Source organism: Embiotoca jacksoni, unplaced genomic scaffold (genome assembly GCF_022577435.1).
Source record: "Embiotoca jacksoni isolate LCO1_2020_lvr unplaced genomic scaffold, fEmbJac1.0.p SCAF_3, whole genome shotgun sequence".
Classification (NCBI taxonomy): domain Eukaryota; kingdom Metazoa; phylum Chordata; class Actinopteri; family Embiotocidae; genus Embiotoca; species Embiotoca jacksoni.
In genome coordinates, this window is record NW_027185381.1 from 22,895,866 (window position 1) to 22,916,418 (window position 20,553).

Genomic DNA, 20,553 nt, shown 5'->3' on the forward strand with positions numbered 1-20,553 from the left:
GCATGCAGTCAAACATCTCTGGTGGAAATATTACCGGCCCCGTATCTCTTTTTTTTAAATTTGTTTTAAGTTGCACTCATTCTAAGGCTATGTTCAGACTGCCAGCTCAAATCAGATTTTTGTCATATCCAGATTGTATCCAGATGGATTTTGAAAGTCTGAACAGAAAAAATCACATAAAATGCAATTTTTGGCAATCCATATTCAGACTACATTTAGAGGTGGTTTGAAATGTGATTTTAATTAGGTTTCTACGAATGCGTCTCCGTCCAGACGCTCTGCTGGCTGAAATTGGATTCCTTGCGTCATTCGCAACGTAACATACAGTGACGTCATTTTCAGAGTGAGCTGAATTTATGTTACCGCTGGTAGAGCCCTATCAGAAAGTGTAGATTTTGTCACTGTGGAGGACAACGACAAAAACACTACACGGACAGAAGCCAAAATAAACTGTCTGCTGCCACTTCCGTGCCGGCAGCTTCCGTGTTGGAAAGCCACAACACCAGCGTAGCTGCGTGTACGTCGTTACCACAGCAACCCATGCAGATAGGTTGGTGATATCTGGACACACCAAATCCGATCGGTTCAGATGAAAATAACAGTCAGACAGTCTGTCCTAAAGATCTGATCTGATCAGATCATTTTGTGTGTGTGTGTGAAGTTATTTATTTCAATGAATAAGATTGTAATTTTTAGTAGAGAACACTAATGGGTAGGCTTTGATTACAACATGCTATAAATTGCTATAATTCTAAATTGACACGACTAATCACTGTGGACGATGATATAATTTTGCTTCTGGTTTCAGTTTCGGAACAATATGGCAGCTGAGGATGAAAATCCTCCCTGGATTACCTTACATGAAACAAGTTCTTCTTTTGTTGTTGTCTTTAATAAACTCCCTTGAAGTTCTGTGTTTTCTGGCAAGAAATCCCTTCTGATTCTTATTTGACCCACATATTTAACAAAACACTCCAAAGCACCAACTACCGGCATTGCATAGCATGGCTCATAAAACATCGATCTCCTCTCATGCCTCTCCTTAATATCTAACAGTACTTTGCCACAGTGCATTAACCAAACTACTCAAATAAGACACAAAGGGGGTAATGGAAAATATGCAAAGTCTACATTAAATAATGGCAACTTTGTAGCAAACGTCTTCAGTCCAGTTGGAGGTAATGAGGGGCAGAGAGGTGTGGGCTTAATCCCCTTGGCATTTGGACTTCAAGGTGAACCATTAATGGTTAAGTAAACCGGTAATCCTTCCTCTGCAGAATAATTACACAGTCCCATCTCCTTCATTACCTATACTCTGTTCCACTTCACACCTCGGAAGCCACTGCAAAGAGATGACTCTGTGAGCGTGCACACAAAGACACATCGTCGCACATGCGAATGCACAGTTTTGCACACAGACACACAAACCGGTAGCAAGTGAGTGATAAACATTATCTCTAAATTAGTTATCTTGACTTGACTGCTTTCATTCTGCTGGAAACCGGAAGTCTTTTTGAACACAACACAATCATATTACCTGTTTGATGTGATGAGGCACACTGACCCTCCCAGTACTCTACTGTTTTCATCAGATACCATAATTCATAAATGAGCATCATGTATCCAGCACGCATTCGTCAGTCCAGGATACAATACGACCATCAGCATCGATCAACTGCCGATAAGCATCTAGCATTGTGTAATGGGACAATGGGCCCGGGTATAACTCCAACACTGATGTCGGTTGTGTTTAATCATACAATGATATCATGCGGGTGGCCTCGGTGAAGAGTCATTGCCCTCTCTTATCAGCTCCATCCTCTGGCAGGAGCCAAGGCTCAATCAATCTTAACTGTATTGGATGGCTATATGGCAGGATGGATGTGAATGCACAAAACTGCCATTACCTCGCTATCACTTGGACCCATCTGCTGTAGTGCTGGATGACACCGGATGAAAAAAAAAAAAAAAAAAATTAATACAATAAAGCAGGAAATGGCAGAAAGAGTTTGTGTGACGCATGTCTGTCAAGTGACTGTAAAATGAGATGCTTAGTCCAAAAAAAAGAAAGAAAAAAAAAAAAAAAAAAGACAAGGAAAGAAACAGCAGGGCTATAAGATAAAACATCAACAATTCTCACATGAAGAGATTGACACAGAAAAAGAAACCACGCACAGATACACATATTGTGGATTGATTTCATCACACAGAATGGTGGGACACGGTGCCGCTGCCTACAGCTAACTCCTATATCTTTCTCAAACACCAAGGGAAATCAGTAGCGGCCGGCAGATCTGTGGGTGCCACCAGGGAACTGACAGTGTGAAAAGCCAAGATGAAGCGACAGAACATAGCCAAGACAGAACAAAAAAAATACGGCAAATGTGACGCTCGTATGTCTTTGAGTCGACTGTGCGTTGCGAACATGAACACATTGTCGACGTGTTACACTGTATCTGCATGAATGCGAGCGAGGCCAAATTTCTTTTAAATTTTTTTCGACATGTACAATGGAGAGCCGGAAAACCAGCAACTGGGTTTAATATTAATCAGAATTAAACAACTGAAAAATATACATTCTACTGTCAGGTGTAAAGATCAAGGGACGTTCAAAGATTAATCTTCCAAGCCAATACCAATAGTATGCTACACTGAATTACAAGCACATATTGAGGAGCAGAATGCGCTGAGGAGATGGTAGCAGACGTAAGTGTACACGGAGATGTTTGAGATTAAAATCACAAGTTAAGAGAGAGAAAAGGAAACATGTAGAAAGTCACGTGAGTAGTAGAAAGAACACATTGCAGTGGAAACTACCATCGCTGAATATGTGGTCCACTGATTTCAGGCACTTTTTAGTAGTTTTCAGATTGTATTTGTCCATATTTACTGTTTAATGAATACTTAAAGTAGGCTAATAGAGAAATATTTCATGGGCTCTCCATTGGCATCCTAGTAGGTTACTCAATGCGCCGACACAGTACTTTATGCCCCTGATAATATTTAGCAGTTGGTTCACCAAATAACTTTTGGTTTTTCAACAAAACAGCATGTATATATAGTGTGGCTGTTCAGCTGCTTTAGAAGTCCCAGTGTAATACTGTCAGATGCGGTGGTTTCAACATCTGGGTCACAACATTCTCGAGGGTCGCATGAGAAAATTTAAGGAGCAGCGAGATAATGAACAAAAAAGAAAGCAAGTAATACAAGGCACATCCTTGCAAATTAAACTATGATTTTTGTAAAATATGGGATAATTTTACCTCTTTCTGGTTTTACCTATTAAACGTTGTTTTTTTTCTCACAGGACATTTCACAGCAGAAAAAAATATTTAAGGCTTAATTTAATTTCGTTGCTTCAGATTCAGTTTTAGGATCTTGGTATTGTGCACGGTGGCTAACAGTCATGCCATCATAGCTTACTGGGATATTTGGATCGTTATTTAGTCTTTATCCATAACGCAAGTGTTGTTTTTTTCCTATCATGACAAGTCAAAATGTGTGCTGTGAGCAGAGATCACCACTTTGGCTGAAAGCCATGCATCTTGTAGGTACAGACAGCTGATGATGAGGTGTTACATGAACACTTTCCATTCCCTACAAGGTTTTACTGGTTAAATAGTCATTATATATGGAAGTTTCTTTCAGAAAAATCAAAGAGTAGTAAAAAAATCTACACCTGTTAAGATGTAATCGATTATCAAAAAGAGCCAGATACATTTAAAGAATAACAACAAAGGAAAATTGAATGCACTTTCTGTAAAAATGCATTGTTAAAGAAACTATTCAAGAGAACAGTTAAAGAGGCAAAATGTGCCTCCATCTGGTGGTTATCATTCTTTGTACACACATTTATTTTTCACTGTAAAAAAAAAATGACACTTTTTTTGTATCTAACACTGCCTCCCATCTAGCTGCAACTAAGTCTGTTAAGTATTAAGGCAGTAGTTGTGAAAATGGTGTAAGTAGTGAACTACTCTAAGCCGCTCTATTTTCCTGAATTCCAGTGTTCTCTAACTGTCTATGCTGTTTGCCTGCCTATTGTTCCCTCTCCAATACTCCTCTGTGCGAGGATGCTGGTGTGTCTGCTTGCCTCCGTGTCTTTTGTTAAACCTGTCATTTCAAAGACAGGATTGCAAATATCAGATTTTTAAAATCGCTCAATGCCAAGCACTTGTAATGCTTCCTCTGCAGTAGTATTCTTCAAGTCTGCCTTCCTCTTATTTTTCTGACTGTCTACCATTTTATATGGAATGACTGTGCCAGACCACAAATGTGCTCCAGTCATATTGTAAGCCTAACCAGATCTTTAAGTGCTCCTGAAGAATTCATTTGTTTGTTTTTTTTTCTTTTAAGATTTCTTTCAAATGATAAGAGGCACTGAGGTGGAAGTGTGGTTCATTTATCCAGCGCTGCTGTGAATGTGTTTCAGTCTGGTGTATTTGTTTCTACTGGAGGTCTGTTCCACCCTGGCCACTACTGTTCCTGTCAGAACATATATTTGTTGTTCATTAAACTGATTTGTTCACCACCATCTCTTAAGACAACCTCAGCACTGCACCATGTTTCCCACCTCATTTATGTCATTGGACTTCACCTGTTTTGTCTGCTTACCTGCCTGGTTGCCTATCTGGAACACCGCCATCCTTCTGCACTACGACTGTACCCGAGGACCTCCTGTCAAAGCTGGACACTCATTCTCAAATGCCAAAAGGAATGTACAGAAAAAAACCCACTTCTTATAGTCGCAGTATGAACAAAAAAGTTACCAGCTAGTATTTTCCACTGATTCATACAAATATATAATCATTATGAAGCCAGTGAGAGCGATGCCATTTGCTAAATTGCTATTATACTTCAATTGTTATATACTGTAATTTAAATGCAAATTTGTATATATTACATTACAAATTTCAGGTGTGCTTGCTGCAACCCCTGCTGTAATTTCTAACAAAGACTATGAGAGAACAAAATAATTACCATAAAATAATTTATGAAAGTTGTCAAAACAACAATTCCATGCCAACAACACTACCATAACATGAAAAGAGAGACAATATATTACACAATGGAAGATACACAAATTTGAGAGGGGCGTCAGGCAGTCTTGGGAAACCTATATTAACTAATGGCATTGAAAAAATTGTAATAGATTCTGTATCACACCTTCCCTTTGGCTCTATTTGCTGTAAACTGAGTTTACTTCAATAAATTCAAAAATGTTATTGACCAACTCTTTACAGATACAAAAAAAACATAATGAATGTTTTCAAAACCACCTGTTTTTTGACAAAGTTTACCAGTCTTTCTATCCCAGCCATCACTAATGGACTGCCATTTCAGTCCATTTTTAGTCCAGCAAGTACATTATTCATTTGCAACATAAATGTTCATACAATCAGTACTTACATCTCGGAAATGAACCAATTGTTGTTTTCCAAAAGTTTGACTTCCCATTTAGTCATAAAAATGTTTCTAAATAAATTAGTATAGATGCAATAACGGATAGTGGCTGAAGCCAGAGATGTGGAAAGCTGTTGTGGAGCTGTGCTGCACGGAAGCTAAATATAAGATAATGAGCCCCATCTAAGTAAATGGAGTAAAATGCAGTTCAGCGGCCCTTTTCTGACTCCTGCACAATACATTTCCTGTGTTTTATCTCCTCAGCGAGGGTCTGTTCAGGCCACAGCTGGGCCTCTGGCAAAAGCCAGAGTATTAACAAATTATAGTGGCTATGACTGGTTGCCATAAACTCAGAAAAGAAGAGTAACACAGACATTATGCACCTCATAAGGAGAAAAACACCCACTGGTATATACAAAAGAGTGCATAGATTGAAGGGTAAATATCCGTGTGTATATATGTTCATCAGTATGCATGCAGACTTTTGAGTGATTGACAGAAAGGACAGAGGGGCAGTTACTTCTTCCATTACTGCATGTTGGTGATACATTTCCTAATGAGAATATAAATAACACTAAGTTAATGAACAGAGGAGTCGGCCAAGCAACTCTCGTCTAAACAATGATAATCAAAGCCTGGTAATGAAATCTTAACTTGATAATTGAAAAAATAAATGGAGTGTATTAAGTCATTTACAAAAAAAATATATATATATATATCATGAGAAGAGCATTCAGGGAGGAATCTGAATGAATAGCATTAACACCTTATGCATTTATACTCCAGATATGTAAAATACACACTTTTAATGTGAAAATATAGAAATCAGGTTGTTTGGCCAAATGGACCAGATTAAAAAAAAATTAAAAAAAATAAATATCTGACAACAGTTCAGAGCAGTTAAATGAATACTATACCTGCACGTTATTGTTTTCTGAGAGTGAATTAGAATATACCACTTCAAACTGTTCATATACTTGACTCAGCCGAGCTAAATAACTTCCTCCCACTGCATCCAACTTCTTCCCAATCTGTCTGAAGTTCTTCAGGTGAAAGGATTTAAACACACAATTGTTAATTGCACTGTGTTCCTCTGTGTACCTGTGTTACATCACTAATCATCTGTTCCTTCAGTCTGATGTCACTATTGTATTGCAATCTAACAAAAAAACAAAAAACAAAAAAAAAACAAAAAACAAAAAAAAAAAATATATATATATATATATATATATGTATATATATATATACATATATATATATATATACACAGTATATTCATGATTTTGGACAGTCGGTAATTTTTACTTGGTTTGTTTGTGAAGTATTTGAACTGAAATTAACTCCTCATGAGGTCCAATTTACAACATACATTTATGTTCTGATGCAAACACTCCCGTAATGTTTGCCAGTTGGTTTTTTTGCTTAGTGGTTTCCACAAATGTTGACTGAATTGCCAAAGGCCACAACTATCTTTTGCATTTTCCGTCTCCACCTTGCCTCCAGAACCGCCTCAAGTAACTCCAATTCTGCTCCTTGAAGCTAAACAAACATTTATCAGTCCATTTATTCCTTTCACCAGCTCATTGCAATTCACAGTTACAAGGGACTGGAAGCAAGCGTTGTTTATATTGACAATGCTTTTGGCAATTTCGTGTCAATCATACCACCTGAGTTACAGGTCTTTGAATTTTAAGAAGCAAACTATGCAAACACAGAACATCATGCAAATCGCAGACAGTGTTTATAACGAAGACATATCTGCTTTAAATGGGAAAAATAGTGAACGATTAAAAACTTTTAGATTAAAGTTTGTCTGTGTTCCTAGTTTAACACAATCCTTATATATGTTTAGTATGTTCTCTACTTTTCTGACCAAGTCACCAGTGTTATAAATACTATAAATCTGTATATATGCACATGCATATATGATACAAATATTTAATTTGGGATTTTAATCACGACTTTCTCCTCTGTAGCTGACTTTACTCTGTCCTGTATTTGCATATCTTTGCATGTACCCTCCTCTCCTGCTGGCGTAATGAACGCTACAGGTCCTATGAAGGAGTCAAATGTCAGGGCCTGAGGCTGGAAGACAGTCCACAGAGCATAATGAACAGCTGAACCGCCTCCTCGCATGGCCCCGAACAGAGCACAGAGGAGGGGATGGGAGGAGAGACGAGAGAAAAATCAACAAGATGTGACATGAAGAAAAAAGGAAACAATTAAGACAGGAACAGCGATTGTGTTCTGGAATCTTATAAGTAATGGTGGCACTGAAAAAAACTGAAAACAATTATTGTTTGGAGGAGAAGAAGAAAGAGATGTGGAAATAAGAAAATGGTGTAAAAAGGAAGCAAACCGAAGGGTGGAAACAGAAACAGGATGTAAGTGAAGTACTGATAAAGAAACAGAAAGATGAAAATAGAAAAAGGATGGTAGAGGGTTAAAGAAATGTGATATTTTCAGAATGCACTGAAGCTGTTGACTCAGCTGTGCATAGCACACAGTTGCAACAGCAATCAGCAAACTCAATAAAACCCTACATCTATTGACAAAGGGAACATTTCAGTAGAAACACCACATGATCCCATCATCATTAAAGAAAACCTAATTACCCTGTGGCTGTGATGCCACTAGACCTGTCCAAATGTTTTATGCTTTTAATGTTCTGATAAAGAATATCCTCTCAAATAGCAAGTAATTAATCCGAGGTGGCACAGAAGTGACAGAATATTGCTTTTGTTTTCTTAAACTTAATTAATAATCTCAGTGTGTGACCACAATTAGACAGGAGATCAAGCCTGATGTTGCTCAGCATGCTTATCCAGCTGAAGCTACAGCGGAGAGATGTTGGCTCGATCCACAAAGGCCATCTCCGCAGAGACTAACAGGGAGTCTGCAGGAGTCTCCACTGGGATTTATGGAGAAAATTATAGATTTCTTAGATTTCTACCTGTTTATCCAACTTGCATCGGACTCCAGGCGGGGTAACCTTTCACATTATTATATTCATAAAACTTGAGAAGGCATTTGGTAAATATTTCTCTGCGTTGGTCCTCTGTCCGTGTCCCTCCCTGTTCCACACTTGGCTTTAAGGATGAGTTTCTAAGCTGAGGTTCAATCATAAGGTGAGAATTCCATTTTAACCAGATTTAGGAATATGGACTAAAAGCTCCAGGCATCTCATTAAAATGCAAGACCCTGGAGAGCTATTAGAAAGAAAGATCGCAACCTCTCACACAGGATTTTATGCAGGAAGTATGCCAACCATTAAGAGACAGATTACATGAAAGGGCCTGACAACGGTAGTCCTGCAGAAAGTGAAGTATCATTTCATGGAGCTTAGCAAAATTTGATAAGGTTGCGCGTTTCGTACCTTTACCCTCACCCACGCTAAGCCACACCTCTCGTCTTCAACCTATTGTTTTCACACATCTTTCGGTAATTTAAGAGCTTAAAATTTAAAAGGGCCACGTGGTCCTCCTTGATATGACACCATTAAGTGGACCAATCATTAGTCAGCGTACAAATTGAAGGAAATACCTGAATAAATGAGAGGAGAACCATAACGAATAGATGCTTTGGGGTATGAGAGAGGTCACTGAATGGTTTGATGAGGAGAAAAATTATGTGAATCCTCCAATGGCCTTCATAGTCATCAGATCTCAGCCTAAATGAAAGCTGAAGGAGGCTGTTTATATGTATTTGGAGCCTCAATAAACAACTATATGCTATTTGTTCTTTTGTTTCAGCCCTAAAATTTCTAAACAACTATTTTAAAGCATAAAAAAAGTCTACATAATAATTTGCAAGAATAAACACATTTCAAATGATATCTTAAATAATTGTAGTTCATGAATATGTCAACATATAATCCATTCAATACATAAATTCATGATTGCATGTGTGTATATGTTAATCTAGGCAAGTGTGCTCATTTTATTACATTTAAAAGTGTTATGTTCATAAAAACTTAAAGATATAATAATGTTACCAGATCCTAACTTAAAATGTTTTGCCCAACACTAAAATGAAGAATGAATTATCAAAGTTGCCAATTAATTTTCCGTGGACCTAATAATCATTCAATTAACCAATAGTAGCAGCTCTAACTGCACAAATTGTTTTTCAATTTTTGTGCTTTTTATTTTTTTTATTTTTTTTACCTTTGTTCATGTCCCAAAAGGCAGTTGCCTGAATTGTCCTCTTTTACAGATCCGATTGCTTTTTCTATATTTACAGTTTATTAGACAATGTTAACAGTACAATATCTGATGATGTACCTCACAGGCACAGTCCTGAACATTTGTATTATAAGCATGTAGGTGTATAAGACAGGTGTCACTCTGACTGAGCACTGAGCTGTGAGCACAGCAGCCACTGGTCCAGCGCAGAGAGAGGACACTGCTGGTTCGCAGCAGATGGGCCAATCTGAGCAGGGATTAGAACTGCAGGGCGGCGGAACATCTGCATTGAAACTCATCCGTCCCACAGTGACACCTCTGAGTCAAATCCACACCCACAGAACATACATGGCTGCACGCATGCAGATAGCTGTGAAAAAAAAACCAGGTGTAAACACAACATAGCTACGACGCTTGTATGCACAGCGTTTGAACCAAAGTACAACACTGACGCTGGCAACATTCACTTTTCATTTGTTCCACTGTGTAGAACAAACAACAAACAGATATAATGTACCACAGCTGTAATGTCGAATGGCAAGAAGATCAATTTTAAGACATAAGATTAACAATAAAATTCCATGATGATAACCGCCAATACAGTCCTCTAAGCTGCCCCAGTAACTCCGAAGGGAATGATTCACAAATCCTCAATCTCTCTGCTCCTCCACCATTGAGGTTCCAGCTAATGACTCCACTCACTAAATCAAGACAAAAGATACTTCCCCTTTAAAAGGACACTTCAATTAATTACCACCGGAAAATCCCCTTTAATTCTGTACTAGGGGCTCAGTGAATAAAACTGAAAACCTATTAGTGGGCATTCATCTGATCTCATCCAGGAAAAAAAAAAAGGGGACAATAAGAGTGGAGCAGCTAGCTACTTTACAGCAGAGCAGAGGGACGGGGAGGAGAGGAAGGGATGCAGGGTTTGGAGTTAGTTTTATACTGGATGGATGAAAGCTGGAGGTACGAAAGGGTTCTTGTTTGTTAAAGTGTGGTTTGCTGCGTTTTAAACTGACTGTGGGTAACATCCCTCTGATGTGTACTGTCAGTCAGGAATAATTTTTGAATGAAAGAATGGAAGAAAACGCTGAGGGGGAGAAACGCAAACCTCGAGTTTTTGATTGATGTGATGTTGTTGATATTTACATTTTATGTTGCCTGTATGTGTGGTATTTTGGTGCCAAATGCAGACTAACATTATGCATGACCATCCATTGTAAATACCTGTACGAATGATACAAGTGCATACTATTTCAAGTCATAGTGCGGGACTTTTACATATAAATGAGCACCCTTGCCAAACGAGTTCAAACAGTGCTGATTAAGCTGTGCTGATTAAGCCATGACATAAATCTCTAGTATTTCAGAGAAAACAGAGGTTATAACCCTTGTGTTGTCCTTGGGTCAAAATGACCCGCAGCTGTGTTCAACCAAGTTCTATTTTATTTATATATTTTTTTATTTTTTGGGGGGATCATTGGTCATCATTCTTTAAAGAAACCCTCACAGCGTCCTTGCCACCAATGATCCCAAAAAATATGAAAATAAAATAGAGCTTGGTTGAACACAGCTGCGGGTCATTTTGACCCAAGGACAACACGAGGGTTAACATGTCTGGTAAACATGCGTTTTACGTCACCCAGCAATGACTGCTTGGCCAGATTGGAAGGGGGAGGTAGGGCAACAGAGAGGAGTGGGCTGCAGAAGCTAAGAATATGGCCAGAAAACATTAGACGTATCCAGAAAATGTTTCTGGAGTGGATGCTCCCCCTCACAATCTGGTCCACATGGCAGAGAACTGATATAAGGGAAGGGGCTGAGGGCGGGAACGGATGTTGCCTTTCTTGCTCTGGCATGGTTTTGTAATAACACTCACTGCCAGAAGAGGTCGACAAAAGTTCTGTACTGCAGGTTAAATCACTGCATATATTCTAAACAAAACAACAACAGATTTTGATTGGTGTTGTCACGTCGTGCAGCTCTGCAACATCAAGACAACAAGACAGTTTTCTGTTGAGCGGTTGCTGTCATACCACAACTGTTCCACTTTGCTGCACCGACGTGAATCAATCAGTCTTGGTGCCCGAGACTTTAATTCTCCAGAAGCATGTTGTCCTGTGGGGTTTAGGGTCTCCAGGAAATGAATTTAAGTCAATGTAATGGACTAATAGCACTTCCCCATAATGTAAATCAATACATTTTAGGGTAAAGGCTAAGCTTGAGGTAAGGTGTAGGTAAGGTCACACAAGTAGTGATTGTGGTTAGTGTTGCTGTAAGTTCTCCAGGAAATCAATGTAAGTCATGACTATATGTGTGTGTGTGTGTGTGTGTGTGTGTGTGTGTGTGTGTGTGTGTGTGTGTGTGTGTGTGTGAGAGAGAATGAGAGAGGAAGAAGAATATGCATTAGGGGATAATGTGGTCATTAAGAGGGTTGCAGCAAACCATAGGGAGAGTGGTGAGATAATGGCAGCACCAGGTCCCAGAGCTGAAACATACTGTACTGCACAGAGGGGAGAAAACCAGTGGAGGAAACTCGCATCTAACACAACTGCTTCTCATCCCGAGTGCAGTTCTCGCTCAGAGTAAAAGTGCTTGATTTCATCATACGGTTGTAATATACATAATAATTCTGCAACTGACACGTATCTTAATGCAAACATGAGACTTGAAAACATGAACTTGACTGCCTGCAGAGATCTTAGTGCTTATTAAAACATTGATAGAGTTTTCAACAGCCTGCAAGAATTAATGAAAAGGGCGCAAACGCTCAAGGATACAAGTGTACAAACAAAATTAAGCTGTAAAAGAACAAAACACTTATAGCACATGAAGAGCTAAAACATCAGCCTCTCACCTAATTACCTGGAAACTTTGAACAAGAGAAAAGAGCAGCACAGTGCAGTGAGAGAAGGGCAAAGTCATGAATTAAGTGGCTGTTTGAACACTGTTTTGTTCTCCCATCGTGCTTGATTTATACCCCGCAGCAACACAATCAATGACTTCAAAACTTGAAACAATCAAAACTGATGATGCCCTTTATATGGAGTACATTCCTCAAATTCACAGCATCTTCCCCGTGTTGTGTGCTCTTGGATCTATTTGTCATCTTCCAGTATGTACAGGAGCCATTTCAGGGTAAAAGTAAATGATTGCTGCTGCTTCACTGCCATTTGTTTGTCCTTGACTCGAAGGGATTACAATCATGACCGTTTGCAGTCTTCACTGAGCTTGCAGCTGTACAGAGTGTTGGAGGACGGCACTCTGACAGTGACTCGGGATGATATAGCAGGCTATTAGGAAGAAAATTATTTTTTTTCACTTGTATGCTGTTACAAACAGCAAACAGAAACAAAAGCTACTTTGCATACAATTTAAAATCAGACCCGCAGGGTGTTTGGTACAAATTCCTATAAAATAATTTGTAAAAAGTGCGTCTTATCTGCTGTGTCCTCTCGCTTCCTTACATCCTGCTTAAGATTCTGTATTGTATTTTATTTAAAGACATATTCAAACATAGAAATATATTTTTGTGTTGATGTTTTTCTCACAAAAAAGCTCCTAATTAACATTCTTTGCATTTCATTGTTCTTCCTGGTTAGGAAATCTCAAGTCTTTGATAATGCAAATATTGTTCATTTTCCAAAGTTTAACTGCCACAAAATGTTAATGAAAAGTCCATCCACAGTGCCAGTGAATCAAATTTTGCATGTAATTGCACATTTTACAGTGCGATTTAAGGTCAAAACTCTCATGGTCAAGTCCCATTCAGTGGATCACCGTTCTAATGTAAAACTCTGCAGATGGTTCTACACAGTGAAGGTCAATCATCCAGGTGGCTTGTTATCCATGAAAGCAATGTTTTTATGTACGGTAACACTTGAATCAGGTACGTACAACAACTAAAGCAGATAGATATTTAGGACTTATCACAGCTTGGACAGTTAGAAAGAGTGTGTTTAGTATTATTGGCTAGATTTAATTCTGTCAGAAGGGATAGTGTTAAATATTTACGTCTCTATATAACATATATGTAAAGTAGAAAAATCCACTACAAAGGAGAGTTAATGTTTGCTGACATATGGAGCATGTTTTGTAGAACTTAAATTTCTCTCACAGTTTAGATTTGTATTCAATTCTACACGTGCAATTAATAAACATGGATACTACGAAAACACAGAAAAGATCTGAGATCACTCCCTATTTTCTATACAGTGCACTATTAACTGACCAGTGGCATTTAATACAATTGCTGCATGGTGTTCATTTCAGAAACAAGCGGAGACTAAAAAATAGAAGAGAGTTAAATAACTTAAAGTGCAATAAGGAGATATAAAATGGGACAAAACACTTGCATCATCTCAAAGACGTTACACGGCTGAAAGTACTTTTTTTAAAGACATTTTCCATTTCAGATAGTTTTGTCAAAACACAAGAACTACAAAACATCGACAGATGTTCAGAAATACAGCTTGAAGGCATGTGAAGGGGCAGAAGCCTCTCAGTATGGCCTTCAACTTGTCAGAGTCAGACTGCACCATATTGCTCTGATGGATGCTCCGATTTCTTCAAATTGAGGTATTGCTCTCGCCTACAGAGCGGTGTATGATACACAATGCTTTATGTGTCTGTGTGTGAGTCACAGAGGAACAATGTCATGAAAATGAGCTTTTGAAGTGTGCGGAACATAGCTGAATCAATTTCCTCTTAAAATAATTTATTTAGAGCGTTGCTCTCACACAATATGGAACCAATTAACAATCAAAGAAGATAAATAGTGCTCTTTTTTCATCAAATATTGACATAGATTATGTTCATTTACAGAAGAATAGTATTCATGTGTTTGACAATGGAACACGTTATATTATCAAATATTGCTTAATTTATTGTTATTATGTTATCAATCTTGAAGCTCAGTGAATAAATATTTTTGATAGGAATTTGTTTCTCTCTATTTTATGTGATCCAGTACAGGTACTTATAGTGGTGGACAACTGAATGTGAAACATTTTTGACCATTTAGCAGACCGAATGTTAGGAGGTGGAAGTCAACACATGGTAAAATAACGGACCACACAGGGATGCCTGCACAATAGCACTTTATTTGGAACACCTGGTTATACGTGAAATGATCTAATTAGTGAATCATACACACTGATGAACCATAACATTAAAACCACTGACAGGTAAGGCATGAAGTAAAATGCAACAGCCAAGCAATAAATCCTTCCCTAATGATGGATATAAGTGTTCTGTTGTCATTCAATCTGATGGGGAGAGGTGTTGATTCATTTTAATGGTAATTTTAAGGGACTGTGATTTGCGATGTTGTTGGACTGACTGTAATGTGTTACAGTATATTGAGGTGTTCTTAATACTTTTCAACCCAATTGGTTTAAATGGAAAAGACAAAATATTAGCAACAACCTTTCTGAAATAACAACAGCAGTGCGGCTACAATGCACAAAAAGCAAGTGTTTTTGTTGATTTAGAGGCACGACAGGAGTAAAAGTAACAATTGGTGGATGGTCACGGTCCAACTTTAATGACCAAAACTCTGATCTTTACCAAATCTAACTTGAAACAACTGTTGCGATAAAGATAATTACAAAATGAACCATTACTACCAAGCGGCAACCAACAGTGACGTCACCCATTGATTTGTGAATGGTCGTAACGGAGCTTCAAGTTGGGAGCCAGTAGTGACCATATTTGGATGAGCTGGGGGAGAGCGAGTGGTGGGTCTGACTCCATCTGATTGGAAACCCGACGATACTACGTCCCGCCCAACAATAGCCGTAACCTGACTGCACCACAGGCCTGCCAATCAAACAGACACACCCCCAAAAACCCACTTTTTTTAATCTTATTTTCTAATCAATGACGGGATTATTTTCAGATGGACGGCCAGAAAATGAATAAGAAAGAGCGACTTTAGCTAGCAAAATCGGGATAACTCATGGAGAAATTGTATTGACTTCGAATTTAATGAGACTAGTTGAATGGGAGTCTATGGAGCTGGAGGCTTTTTGGAACCAACCTCTGGTGGCACTCGGTGGTATTGCAGCTTCAGGCACTTCCGTATCGGCCTCATTTTGCAGACCCGGAAGCTACGTCCACTTTTATATAAAGTCTATGATTGCTCCAAGCCTGTCCTCTAACACTCACAAACCACATATACAAACAAAAATAGGTATTATAATTTGACTTTGTAATGTTGCTCAAACAGTCAACATTATGTAGAAAAGAATAATGTGGAGCATCATTGTCTTTAACTTGCCTGAGGATTTAAGTGAGAAGAATGAAAAAATATTGACAGCACACTTGCACTTCTAGGTAGTAGGTAGATAACATGGCTTTCTGTAATTTTCAGAGAAAATATTGACATAGTCTATATGTCTTTATCCAACATAATTTTGACCTGAATCCTGGCAGAGTGAAGCAGGACATTCGGTGTAACAGGATGGATGTTTCTTTTTCCAGGCTGTTCCGTTGTAGCCGCACACAGGCGAGACGCCAAGCATATTACATGGTCACTGTAGATGTTGAAATCAGATAGCTCTAGCGAGAGAGGAGAACACTGCTGGCAATGTAATGGACAGTATTACATTTTTCATTGACTACACTTGAGTCATGTGAACCACAACATACTACTGAGGAGACTTTGCTATGGAGGCAATAAAGAAGTGCAACACTTTGAAAGAGTTGCAGGGATGAACAGATGGGCTAGAGAGGCTTTTGGCTGAGTGATGGGTGATGGATGCTGCACAGCTCGAGAGCCCACAGAGATTGCGGGGGTATTTGTTGCAACAAATGGGATTGTGCTCATTTTTGTACTGTAATCCCTGACGGAAACCGAGGAACAGGAGTCATTGTGTGTGACCGGACATCAAAGTTTTGATGCGCACATGGACAGTATACGGCCTCATAAACGTTCCTCCACACAACAAAGGGATAAACTGGTAAAGAACAAAGACAACAGCTAAACTGAGGGATCGAATACAGACTCTTCCCATATAAACTATCCCAAATCAAAAACACAAAGTATTCAAAAAGATTAATTGGTTTAAGTACACTTCTGTATGGGTCTTGCTCATTGTAAAATATGCATGGTATCTAACACTTTGCATTTTGCTTTGCTTTGTTTGAAAGACATTGCCCAAAGCCACATGTGTTTTTTTTTTATTCACTTTTCTCTTTTCTTTGTTGTTACAGTTACTAAGCAAAGTTATTTCCTCTGAGGCGACTCTCTTGGATTTTGCAATAACTGTACTGATGAAATACCATTGATAAGCTGGAGTGTGGTGTAAATATAGTGCAAAATATACCGAAGAACAATAATCTGGCTCCAAATTTCCTCCCATGGCATCAGCAGTGGTCTATAACATTAAAACATTTTCAAGAATAAAGGGCATGCTTAACATGTTACTCCCCATGATTCTCTACAGTTGTCATTAAAAAAAAAAAAAGCATGGTGACTTAGGGTTTTATCAGCAATTGCATGCTGTTGGTGTCTTTGTTTATATAGATTAGGCTCTTTTTACACAGTAAATTTAGACTCCCTTTTGAAGAACACTGTGGACCCCTGCTGTCTTACCAGCAGAATATCTAAACAACCTTTACACAAAGCTGAGGCTGTAAGATCTTGGGCGGTAGAGATAAGAGCCCCGTTTCGGTACTACAGATCTGTATCAAAAATTTCATCCCAGAACACCTAGTGTATAAAAGTGAATGTTCAATCAAAGCTGGCTAACTCTAAAACACAATAACCTGTTATGTGAAACGTGAAGATGCAGGCTGCTCCCCTGCACTCCCCTCTTTTTCTTTCACTTCTGATGCAACCGCAGGCAAGACCAAAGTGCAGGCTTAATATAGTGGCCAGTACACACTTGCATTCATTTATCTCTAGCTGTTTTGGAGACATAAACTAGGCATTAATGTATGTTTCTTAGAGGGCATTCATGGTACATTTACTTAATACAATCAATTCTGTAATGTCATTTCAACCACATGTAAAACACTTAAACTGCAGGGTTCCTACACAATTTAACCAATGGACTTCTTGACTTGTCCGTGACTTTAGACTAAGTGGCAACTACAACTGCTTGAGGGAAGCAAATGCGGAAGTATCTTAGAGCAGAGTTTCACAGACAGCTCTTTAGATGCTGGCTTCAACAGACTCCCATTTAAAAACTGCCAACGTCTTCAGAGAAATACTAACTACATTTTTTTTTTTTTCAATAACTCATTATGGTCTCATTTGCCAAAGTTGTGCCTTGTAATTTGTGTGTTGGTGGTCAATTTGGAAAGCATTGCAGTGTTAATAAGATTTGAAAGCTTAGAGCAGGCTTTGATGTCTCCCATGTGGCCGTTGCTGTGATTGACAGTTAGCTTGCCTGCTGCTGTCTTGGCTCGTGAACTTGCCTTGTCTCTAACATTTGGAGATTCTGTTTAAATAATGAACAGTTCTACTGTCTTTGTGGTTAAAGATTAATAGTAACATGACTCTCACTGGACGCTGTCATTTAGTATTTAGGTAGATTTAATATTTGCTGTTGATTATTACATCTGCACAATGTTAGTCTGAGTCACCGGATGTAGAATATTGGTATAATCCTGCCATTGGCCGACTACATTAGAAGATATTTTTCTCCTTTTCCGCTATCTGTACGTAACTGTTTTAAAAATCCCCATCGCAACAGGAAACAATAATAAAATCCTCCAAGCTACCAACTGACACTATTTTAATAGCTAAATCCTCTCCACATGCAAATAATCCAACAAACAAGTTCACACCCAACACAATTGTATAAGGGCATAATTTCTGTATTCTGGACAAAGTGCTGGCAAAGACAATTGTGATCAAAATCAGATATCAGCCAAACCATCCGCCAGCACTGGCAAAGCCAAGTGGAGACAGGTCTGGTTATGCGGGACCAGCACCGTGCAGTTAAAATAGCAAATATTAGACAACTCAAAATATTCTTTAAACATCTGAAGAGTTTGGACCGATGAGCAGCATGAGAGTGAAACACAGTTCACTGCAATGAAAATCCATTTGAATATTTTACATGAATTTGCACACAGCTGCAATATTGTCATATTCTCTCCCCAAACACTTTATTAGAAACACCTGCTTATTCAAGCAATTATCCAATCAGACAATCGTGGCAGCAGTGCAACGCATAAAATCAGGAATTTTCAGGTAATGTTCACATCAAGCATCCGAAATGGGGGAAAAAGTGATATCAGTGACTTTGATTGTGGCATTGTGGCTGTATGAGTCCCTGTGAAGCTGCTGATCTCATGGGAACAATCTCTAGGGTTTACTCAGAACAGCGCAAAAACAAAAGACATCAGTGAGCTGCAGTTCTTCGGCTGGAAACATCTTATTATTGACAGAGGTCGCAGGGGAACGGAAATGGAATTGGTTCAAGCTAACACAAAGGCTACTGTACCTCAGCTAACCACTTTTAAACCACTCTATTTTCAACTGTGGTGAGCAGAAAAGCATCAGAAAGCACAACCTTGAGGAAGATGAGCCACAACATCTCTCATCCAGGTTCCATTCCTGTCAGCCAAGGACAGAAATCTGAGGCTGCAGCAGGCACAGGCTCACCAAACCTGTCCAGCCTGGTCTGATGATTTCTGATCTCTGCTGAGGCTGCAGACGAAGGGTCAGAAATGGATGTCAACAGCGTGAATCCATGGATCCAACCGGCCTTGTGTCACCAATGCAGGCTGCTGGTGGTGATACAAAAGTGTGGGGAATGTTTTCTCGGTACTCTTGCAAATCAATGTTGTTTCTGACCTTGTGCCTCACTTTATGGCCACAAGGTAGAGGGAATGCAACTTTGGAAAGATCTGTTTGTCTGCTCTTGTAACACATTATCTAAACTAAACAGAGTATATTTTAAAAGTGACATTCATTACAGTGTGTTGAAATTTTCATTACAAATTTTCCCCATGACTCTACTAATACTTTTCCAGGATTGGATAACATTTTTAAATACTACAACTTATCAATGTTTTTCATGACAGTACAAACCCTGAGGCTGGACCTATATTGCCTATCATAGTATATAATACAATTTTATAGTTACACTACTTGTATTTTTGGGAGCAAATAGCATATATCTCACATTGTTTTCTCAAAGCATGTAATTATTTTAGTGTATAAATATATAAGCACAATGGCTTTCAATTATCCAGATGATCTAAATGATCATTTTGCACCTCAACAAAACTTGTTTTTCAGTTTACTGACTTGAAGTCAACCTGAACAAGGTTTTAGTGAGACCGACTTGCAAGTGTTTCTTTTTTTCCAATTAATCGCAGCCACTGCAGTCACGCATATTGACACTGATGCGCGCACACACACACACACACACACACACACACTGATGAAGGACAGAAATCTCATTAAGATCATCCAGATTGCAAATGTATAAAATGTCAACCGAAATGTATCAGCAATGGTGGACTGAATCTCCAGGTCCATCACAAAAAAAATAAAGCACAAACTCCCCAACGCATATGTGTATTTTCATATATTTTATACACAACCACACAGGATAGAAAAGACCTAATCTGAGATGCTATCATTACCATAATTTCATTACAACTTTGAGGTAATTGTTCCTCTGGGTGGAGATGAAAGTGAATGAGGCAACTCATTGTAATCTTCTTCTCTGAGGGGGACAGTCAGCATCGTGATTTGTGGTACAGGAACGTCGAACCAGGAGAGATGAAATGGCTTTTTGACATCAAACATATTCAGCCAACACATATAATTCTGTACTGTTAGACTGGCATACTGTAAACACTGTAAATTCATCAAACATGGTCGGAATGTCAAAAAATTATTACTCAGCTTCAAACAGCCATCTGTCTCATTCACAGCTGAGAAATACATGCTTTTTGTGCACTGACGGAATTTTTCACTTCATCTAGATCAGTGGCA

General features: G+C 38.7%; 1 protein-coding gene across 1 annotated transcript in view; it reads right to left on the minus strand.

Moving 5' to 3' along the window:
* cdh13 (cadherin 13, H-cadherin (heart)) overlaps nt 1–20,553 on the minus strand; it is a 314,214-nt gene that overhangs the window by 109,275 nt on the left and 184,386 nt on the right. The gene's annotated exons all lie outside the window — the stretch shown is intronic.